A 9,923-nucleotide genomic window follows, 5' to 3' on the forward strand; every position below is an offset into this window, starting at 1 on the left:
AGTATGATTCCAGCTAAAAGCCAACATGGTCCCTTGCTTGGGAAGGGAATAGTTTTTTTAATAAAAAATAAATAAATAGAATGAGTAGGGCAGTTTTGAAGCTCAGGTGGAAGAAAAATGAAGACTGAGAACCTTGTGTAAGCCACAGAGATCACATCTGAGCATCAGGATCTGTACTACTCAAGTGTTCAGTCTAGCAATCCTTTCAACGTGCTTGTGATGCAGGACAAGCTTTTATTAGCTACACAACGTGCATTTAAAAAGCACAATGTCTAATCCTGAACAGAGGGAAAGAGGGCACTGTGACATAACATTTTCCAACAGCTGCCATAACAACATGCTCCTTGCCAGACAACTGCAGAATGCTGGAGACAGGCCTGCACATTTCCAGCTCCAAGTCTAGCTACTGTGTTTGAAATATCAAAGCATATGCCACCACACCAGTCTACGCTGCAACATATCCTTTTCCGACTCTGTCAAACCACAATAATGCTTCAAAACGTTATTCTGGTGGCTAAAAGGGGTGTTCCTGGGTCTTAATCAGCACTGTAGCAGGGAAAGGGGCAAAATATTACCAGAGCATGGGGATAGTAAAAGCTGAATGCAGAGAACCTCTTGCCATACTGCTGCTAAAGAAATTAATATGCCTGGGGAACTAATGTTTGGCCTGTTTAACACAAGAGTTGCACTTGTTTACATACCAGAAGAGGGGATAGAGCCATCTTGGTCACTAAAGCAAGTACTGGCATGTATCTGTGTACAAAGTGCCCTCCATCAGCTGAGACCGGTGTGTCAGCTACAACCCCTCTAAGATAGAGATAATCTGTCCACAAATATCCATCGGCCAGACTAGGCTACTACTATGTATTATGTAGGGCTGTCTTTGAAGGCTTCTCAAAACGTCATCAAAATATTGCTTCAAGCATACGAAATGAAACTCATCAACTGGAATATGTCTCATAGCTTCAACAACCATACTGACTCCCTTTTCCAAACAAGATTCAAAGTGCTGGTGTTTACCTTCAAAGCTACATGTGGCTTTGGACTGGTGTGCCTGAAGGAGTGCTTCTCATGCACAAACCTGCCTTCTTCAGGTGCTCCCAACTAAGTAGCAGCCATCGAAAAATATTTTATCAATTATGGCATAGGACCTTTGAAATGCTTCCTTCCCCAGAGGCCCACTTAGTACCTGCTCAAAGGTATTTTTGGCATCACACAAAGACAGTACTAACTTACATTCATTGAATTCAATGGGTCAACTCTGAATAAAGAGTCAGATACAACCCCTAGTTGTTCTTATTTATTCATAAGAGCTTGGAATTAGAGGTTGCTATTCACAGAACAGTGGGGCAGTTTTTGCCTATGACCTCTGCAGCCTGTACTGTCTCATTTCTCATGCTGTTCAGTCCTCAACTTCACATGTTCTCCAACCATTAAGGACCGCTTCTCCATATATGAACCAACCCAGACCTTGCAATTATCATCTGAGGCCCTTCTTTGTGTGTCCCCTCTCCAAGAGGTCCAGAAGGTGGCAACAAACAAACAGGCCTTTTCTGTGGTGGCTCTTGGTTTGTGGAATGCTCTCCCCAGGGAGGCTTGCCCAGTGCCTTCATTACATGCTTTTAAATTGCAATGCCAAAACATTTCTCTGTAACCAGGCCTTGGGCTGATTAAACAACTATGGCCTTTGAAATGTGTTTGTAGGAGGGAGGTTATTGGTCTTTGTTTGTTTGTTTTTTGTTATGTATTTTGTGTTCTTACTCATAATTTTATGTTGTGAACATCTTTGGATGAAGGGTGGCATAATTTAATAAACAATAATAATTATAATAATAACCCTCTGGAGCAGATTTTCAGAGGTGGTGGTAGAAATTGGGAAAATTCACTCTCCCTGTCCCTTTTATAACATTCAGTGAGTGCAGTTCCACTCACAGGATTTCTGGATTCAATACTTGGTGCTTATATAACATTTCTCTTCAGTGCGCCTAGCATGTTATATTCATTACCACACACAAAACAAGTCCTTACAATACCACAACACTGTATGCTGGTATTATAATGGCCACATGGCAGAGGGAGATTTGAGGGGGGGAGCTGTTCAGTCATTCTTCTGAACACACATTGGGCCAGGGAGGAGAGCAGGATTGCACCCACTCAGGGCCCTAGCTTGCCTCCTATGCACTTTCTGTGCAAAAGAGCCGGTACTCATACAAACTGAATGCATGTAAGCTCTGCTTATTATACAATCAGGGATCCTGCCTACTCAGCATTTCCCAATTGTGCTGATGGAGCCTATGTGCATAGCTGGAATAGTGCTAATGACTTGCCTAAGATCTCCCACTGGGTTCATAGTTGAACTGAGATTTAAAGTAAAGCACTCTCTAGCACATTTGCATTACAAACCAAACTAAAGCAAGAGCCCTTTTAAACCTCATCTATGAAAGCTCCATTAATTACATGGCTACTCTCTCCTTACGGCCAATAATTCTAGTATTCGGTTCAGAAGAGGATACTCATTATTTCTTCCAATAGTCAAACCTTCTTAAATAATTCACCCCTTGCATTATAATCTGTAACTTTTGCTTGTATTAAATATTGAAGCACCATAATTCCTTGTAAGTTTATAAAGAAAGAAGGCTGAAGGACAATAAAGTGTAAATTCAGTTGTCACAAAATCCAAATGGGCACACTTGAGAACTAAGTAGACTCCAGTTCATTCCTAAAATCTAGTATTCGCAAAGATGCCATCAATAAATAAACACCATCTAGTATACAGTTGCCTTTGTTCAGTTTATTCCTGGTGACTTATTAATGGCTGTATCTTATTTCCGAATTCAGTTTCACAAGTGAAATTGTAGATTAAAAGAATAGAAATCAACAAGAAAAGAGTATTGTCAGGTACACAGGTCTTATTCTCATGTAAGTGTGCATAAGACTGTAGCCTAAAGCTGCAGCCCGAAGTGCACATATGTGATAGCACACCCCATTGAACTTAATAGAACTTAATTTCAACTAAACATGTATAAGATAAGGCTGCATAATTAGCACATAACTCAGTGAAGTTTTCTACATTTTACTATGCTTCTCTTTGTACAAAAATATCAAACTGCTCACACCTGTTAGGGATTCCATGTGTGCTCAGCTCTAAATAGCTTTCAAATTAAATTTGCTGTCATATATCAGTGTTAAACTTGTCCAATTATCAACAGGTGCCCATGAGCTATACTCTTTATGTTTACTACCTTGATAGCATATCATTTGGGATGACTTTAAAGTCTCTATAGCAGGCACTGTCTTTATTTTTGTCATGTAAAATGCCAAGAAGAACATCTGTACATTATCATGTTACGCTTACTATCTCAATCTTGGCTGTGACAGACAGAACGGATCTGTTTTCCTTAGGCCTGAAGGAATCTCTCTCGGAATAAAACTAGTCTTGGTGATACTACAGTCTGCTCCTGAAGCATGCAATGTATTTTCTGGAGTACTTCACTCTTAGCATACTCAGGACCCAGAAAAGGTCGTCAAAAAGGGAGACAGGCACATTATACAATCAGCAATACATGATAAGCACTATGGCAAGAGGTGTAAGAGTATTTAGGGTTTTCCAGTAGGAAGTCAAATGATACCCCATATAAGGTATGCCTATTTCAAGTATTTCATTAAGAAAACTTTGCTCGGAGTGCAACCATTAGCTAATAAAGCATTTTCTAAGAGCGCACAATTTTAAGCCTTTTTGAAATCACATCAAAAATGCAGCTCTCAGGAGCCAAAACTGTTTTTAATAGAAAAACAGATTATTTAATGTGTTTGTTTTTATCCCGGCATGTGAACTGAAAGCTTTCTGATAGCTCCATCTTCATTTCAAATATCAGAAATACAGTGCCGGATTAAACCCTGTGGAGACCCTGTAGGCAGTCAAAATATCTCCTAATACGTTTTTGTAATTTCCTTCAAAATCAAATCAATATTATTTTGTGGCGGGGCCCCTAAAAGGCTTGGGCCAGTGCCTACTCTGCCTATTTGCTAATCCAGCACTGCAGAAGTAACCTTGATTTAGGCTAGAGATGTATACACACTTACTGAGGAGTTAAGTCCCATGGACCTCAGTGGGGCTTGCTTCCGAGTAGACATGTATAGGATTGCGCTGTTGCTGAAGTCATAATACCCCCCCCCTTCCAAATGCCTTCTGGGTCATTATCATATGCTGAAATAAACCATCGGGAGGAATAAATAGAGTGGAATATAATCAGTGGGCCTTTGTTGTCTTCAGCAGCCTGCTGAATGACTACATGACATCCCCTGCTCTCTGACATGACAGACATCTGGTGCGTATAAATAAATAAAAAGACTGACAATACTGTTAATGTTAATACCACTGAATTCAGTAGCAATCGGTAAGCTGGCAAGCTGTCTGCTCACTGCTACCCCTGACAGGAAGACTATAATAAAATGCATCAGTTAAAACTATTCATTGTAAGTGATAGTCTGCTTCAGGGATGCTATATTATAGTATCCCCAAAAGACACGCAGGATGGTCTTCCAATTTATATTCTTTATGGACACTGATAATTTATTTAAAAGTGCAGTAGGAAATAATCCTTATCCCTTACACTGCAGCATTTGTATGAAAGCCCTTAACAACACAATCAGAAATGACTTGGGTTACTTAGGAAGTCCTAGATAAGTTTGCGGCATTTCAGAAACACGTTGTTAGGACACTTGAAATCTCAACCTGTCAGAATTCAGTTTTTTATTGTAACGATGACTGTCAATAACCAAAATCTCTGTCTAATCTGTTGGGAACTAACTGTACAACTTCTGACAATAGAAGTTGTTATTTCTTAGTGCTGCCTTTTTAAAGCACACTTGACAAGTACATTACTCTCTCTGGTGGTTTGGTCACTGAAAAACTAAATACTTGGCCTCATACTACCATGCTCATGATGACATCAGAATTGTGAAGGTACTTCCACAGCAGATAGAAAGCTAGAATCTAGTGCACAAAGAGAATATACCCTGATTTCTTTTTTAAAAAAAAATCTGGAAAGAGAATTTTTCTTTACCTCTGTCTTGAAACTCAGGACATGAAGGTGCATCAGAAGTCACAAACACTCCAGGGCAGAATAAGTCAAGGTACATGCAGGACCAACACTGAGCTGCAGAAATTCCGTAATTGAAGCACCCTCAAGACTGTGGGAGACAGAATTTGCAGTGGAAATTAGTAATACAAATATGAAAATGGGACAAGCTGTACATGTGTGATGCTTCCTCAATCACAAGCTTTAAAAATCCAGAGTTTAGAAAAAGGGGGATTTTGAATAGCACCTATTTAAATACAGTGGTGCCTTGCAAGACGAAAAGAATCCGTTCTGTGATTCTCTTCGTCTAGCGGTTTTTTCGTCTTGCGAAGCAAGCCCATTGACGGATTAGCGGATTAGCACTATTAGCGGCTTATCGGATCAGCTGATAAGCGGCTTAGCGGCTTAGAAAAAGGGGGGAGGGGAAAAAACGCGCAGGAACTCGCAAGACATTTTCGTCTTGCGAAGCAAGCCCATAGGAGATTCGTTTTGCGAAGCACCTCCAAAACGGAAAACTCTTTCGTCTAGCGAGTTTTCCGTCTTGCGAGGCATTCGTCTTGCGGGGCACCACTGTATATGCATGCTTTCAAGAATGCATATTATATTTACAAATGTGGCACATTTGATAAAAATGTCAATCTTGACCAAGGATAGCCAGCTAGTTAGCTGCCTGTGAGCCAGATATGGTCCTAAACCTTCACCCCAAATTTTCAGATTTTCACTCTAGGCCTTCTCCTTGTGAAGATGCAAGTAAAAGCATGCAAGCAGTGAATGCTCATAGAGAAGTAAATGTCACCCTGCTGTCCAGTGTGCTGGCCAATGCATGAGATAAGTAGCTACCAGTATGCCTGTATGTTCAATTGCATGAAATAAAATTGCCCTGCTCCTTTAAGTCATCATACCATAAATGTCCAGGCAACAGGCCTGTCCTAGACAAATCTTAAACAAGTTGTGGCTAAGGGTTTGCTCAAAGGACTAGTGCAATCCTAGGCTTGTCTACTAAGTCCCATTGCGTTCAGTGAGCAGCAATCAGGAACACACTCACTAGAAACTAGTAAATATAAATGAACTCAGATGGACTTCTGAGAAAATTAGCCAAGGACAGCACTATGACATAATCTACAACAGGGGTAGCTAATTTATGGTCCTCCAGATGTTGTTGAACTGTAACTCTCATCACCCCCAAGTATTGAGCATGCTGCCTGAGACTGAGGGGTCTGTACTACAGCAACATATTGAGGACCACAGGTTCTCCATCTTGAATCATTACATTTCTCTAATATCCCAGTTATCACAATCTGCCTGAAAAGGTTCATGTTCAAATGTAATCATTCTGTATTTTTAAAATCAAATGCGGTAGATGCTATACAATCATTTCCAACACAGCGCATTAATACAATTAAATACAATAGCAACCTACAAAGAAGTCTAAATAAGAGCATAGTATGCTCTATTAAATAATACTTTATGGCTTAAATGAATATTACAAGGGATGTTCTATAAGTTATGTGTGGGAGGGATATAATTTAATAAACAGCGCAAAAACAACCTGATAAAATACCAAATTAAATCTGTAGCATTGACACCGGGCATTATAAAAACTCATCAAATGTTAGAAATCTGGGGAAATAAAATATTTAAACTCCAAAACATTCAGCTATAATAACACATATACACTTCAGCTTTCTTTCCAGTCAGGATTAGCAGATATCCAGTATCCCTGGATCCCTCTACCTTTTTCTTGACATAGCACAAGAGTACTTTTTCGTTTTGACCACAGAGGTCCTTCATTGATGGCTGGTTGGCAAGAATGGTTGGCATCTGTTTCCTATTACTTACGGTAAGTAGAGCAGCACATACAGTTACACAACTTAAAGGTCATAAACAATTGCCTTTTGACACTTAAAACATTGTGCCACCAGTTGTGCAGTAGCTAACACTAAACAGCCAACTTTACTATTGTGGGGAGCAATTATAATGTAAACATAGTATGAACATCAGTATGAACCTTACTGATTACATAAAAAAGCAATGATGCAAATTAAGTGTTCCACTAGTAACTAGCTCAGTGCACTAGCACCATAAATTATATGAACTATGATAATATAATATAATATAATATAATATAATATAATATAATATAATATAATATAATATAATATAATAATATGGGTTTGAACCCCACATTGAGCAAAAGATTCCTGCACTGTACGGGGTTGGACTAGATGACCCTTGGGGTCCTTTTCAACTCTGCAATCATATGATTCTGAGTCTCAAATACTAGTTGCTAGAGATCAATAATGGGAGGTTGTTATTGCAATCAGGCTCTGCTTATAGAGTTTCTGTAGGCATTTGATTGACCACCGTAAGAACAGAATGTTAGATCAGATGGGCTTTTATCCGATCCAGGAATCTTGTTTTATATATATATATATATATATATATATATATATATATGCATTTCTTAAGTTGGAACGGCTTTCATCTGTCCATCATAGATACATTTGTGCGCTAGAGGTTTGCTCTAAGACGCCTTGAAGCTGACCTCATAAAGCAAAGTGATTGTGTTGTTTAATGGTGATTTAATTTCAAAAGAACAATTTTATGCAGCAAAGCAAAAGCTTCAGAATAAATATCTGAACCATGTTTTCCCCTAGGACACTGAGAGCAAAGTAAAATATGCTGGTGAAACACACATTCTGTTTCAGCAAGTGCATACCCGTGTAACACTCCATAAAGTATGGTTTTGCAAGCCACACTGGGTGAACAAACGACAAACAGTTTCACGTAATGTGACATCCAAACCTGGGATTGTGGTTTCGTTAATCCTAACAAACCATGAATGCTAGCCAGTTTTATTTGCTTAGCAATCATGGTTTGTTAGAGTGAAACAAAAGTACAATCCTGGGCTTGGACATCGTGCTAATCCAAAACCCTTGTGGTTTGTCTTTTTGTTCATGCACTCAGACCGTGTGCACATTATGGTGTATTAAACCATACTTTATGCCTTATAGGGTAAAGGTAAAGGGACCCCTGACCATTAGGTCCAGTTGGGGCTGCGGCGCTCATCTCGTTTTATTGGCCAAGGGAGCTGGCGTACAGCTTCCGGGTCATGTGGCCAGCATGACTAAGCCACAGCGGCGTAGCGTGGGTTGTCAGCACCTGGGGCAAGGCAAGTAATTTGCGCCCCCTAACCCCTAGCCTGCCGCCGCTGCCAGCTTCTTCTTGCTGCTGCCTGGGCTGGGCTGGTGTAGTTCTCTCCCGCGCTCAGCGCTGCGCTGGGCGGCCGCTGCACTGTCCCTCCCCCAGATAGTCCCTCGCTCTCTCTCCACACCGCACCGCACGCCTGGCACCCCCCCCCTCCACAGTGGGCAGCGACCCGGCGGCTCAGATCGGATTTGCACAGCCAGCACTGCAGTGAGAGAGAGTGAGCCAGGTAGGGGCAGAGAGCTGCGAGTGCGAGCGCCCCCCCCAGATGTTGCGCCCGGTGCGGCCGCCCCCCCTGCACCCCCCACGCTACACCACTGCTAAGCCACTTCTGGAGAACCAGAGCAGCACACGGAAACGCCATTTACCTTCCCGCCGGAGCGGTACCTATTTATCTACTTGCACTTTGACGTGCTTTCGAACTGCTAGGTTGGCAGAGAAATGGGGAAGAAGGAAGATGGCGGCTGTAGGTTGGCAGGAGCAGGGACGGAGCAATGGGAGCTCACCCGTCGCAGGGATTCAAACCGCTGACCTTCTGATCAGCAAGTCCTAGGCTCTGTGGTTTAACCCACAGCACCACCCACGTAGTACCATGAAACTTTATGGCTCTTGCTCTCAGATAAGTGGCTTCAACTAAGATTAGGTTTCTCATACAGAAAAACTGGAGTTCTAAGGGGGAAATATTTTTAAGCCCTATAGGTAAATTTTCTCCCTATAGGAGAATTTTCACTTAAGCTTAAAGTGCAGTTAAAAGGAGGGGGGAGAGAAGCAGTCTGTTTGTTCCTAGCAGTGGGGAAGACTTGGCATGTCAAAGAAAGTAGGAAGGCTTGAACCTGAATCAGGGAGTCAACTTATTTGATCTATACTGGTTGAATAATCTTTATAACTCCATTCAAGGTGCTGACTCTTACGAGCTTTCCAGACAGGTGTTTTGGGTTTTTTTTGCAAGTGTATTCTGCAACATGTTCCTGACACAATAATATTATGTTAATGGTGGATTTATTCTGCTTTAGTTTGTTCTGCAATGCTTCTTCAGGGCTACCACATTATTGCTGTCCACAGGGGCTGTAGTGCAATGAAAGTGAGACACTAATAAACCAGAACATTTATGGTATAAAAAGTTACAAGATTTCAGCAAGAAGCTATGGGGCGTGCAATGACTGGAAATGAAGAAGTGTAACCACCCCAAAACTTCTGCAGGAGCAAACGGGATTAAAGAGGGGAACCACATGTGACCAACCTGATAACATCACAAGCACAAATCACAATGAATGCACAATTTTAAAAGGCCATCTAGAGCCCCAAATGACATGAAAACAAACTCTAGTCATCTCTGCTGCACTACTTTACTGGGGGAATTCAAGCGAGCAATTTCTCTAGTTTAGTCACCCTCCATCTCCGAGTTGTGTGGCACTGAGTAAAGCAGTATTTGTTAGAAGTCTGGCTGTTATAGCTTTGAATCATTTGCCTGCCCTCTCACACTGGGGCGGGGTGAGCCCTACCTGCTTGCATACTTTCTTTGGACAAAAAGAGCTCAGCATGCTTGCCCAGAGTAACTGTGAGGACAGAAGCCACCAACTTCCTCTGCTTGCTCACCCTGTCTCTCTTTTGCTGAACCTATTAAGAGCTCCTCTG

General features: G+C 41.3%; 1 protein-coding gene across 1 annotated transcript in view; it reads right to left on the minus strand.

The window, feature by feature from the left end:
• ATXN1 (ataxin 1) overlaps positions 1-9,923 on the minus strand; it is a 300,198-nt gene that overhangs the window by 288,722 nt on the left and 1,553 nt on the right. Inside the window, exon 2 of the mRNA XM_083519227.1 lies at positions 5,067-5,193. The gene's annotated coding sequence lies outside the window, so the exon portion shown is untranslated. The remainder of the gene's footprint in view (positions 1-5,066; positions 5,194-9,923) is intronic.

Source organism: Podarcis liolepis (genome assembly GCF_965112155.1).
Source record: "Podarcis liolepis genome assembly, chromosome: 8".
In the NCBI taxonomy this organism is placed as follows: Eukaryota; Metazoa; Chordata; class Lepidosauria; order Squamata; family Lacertidae; genus Podarcis; species Podarcis liolepis.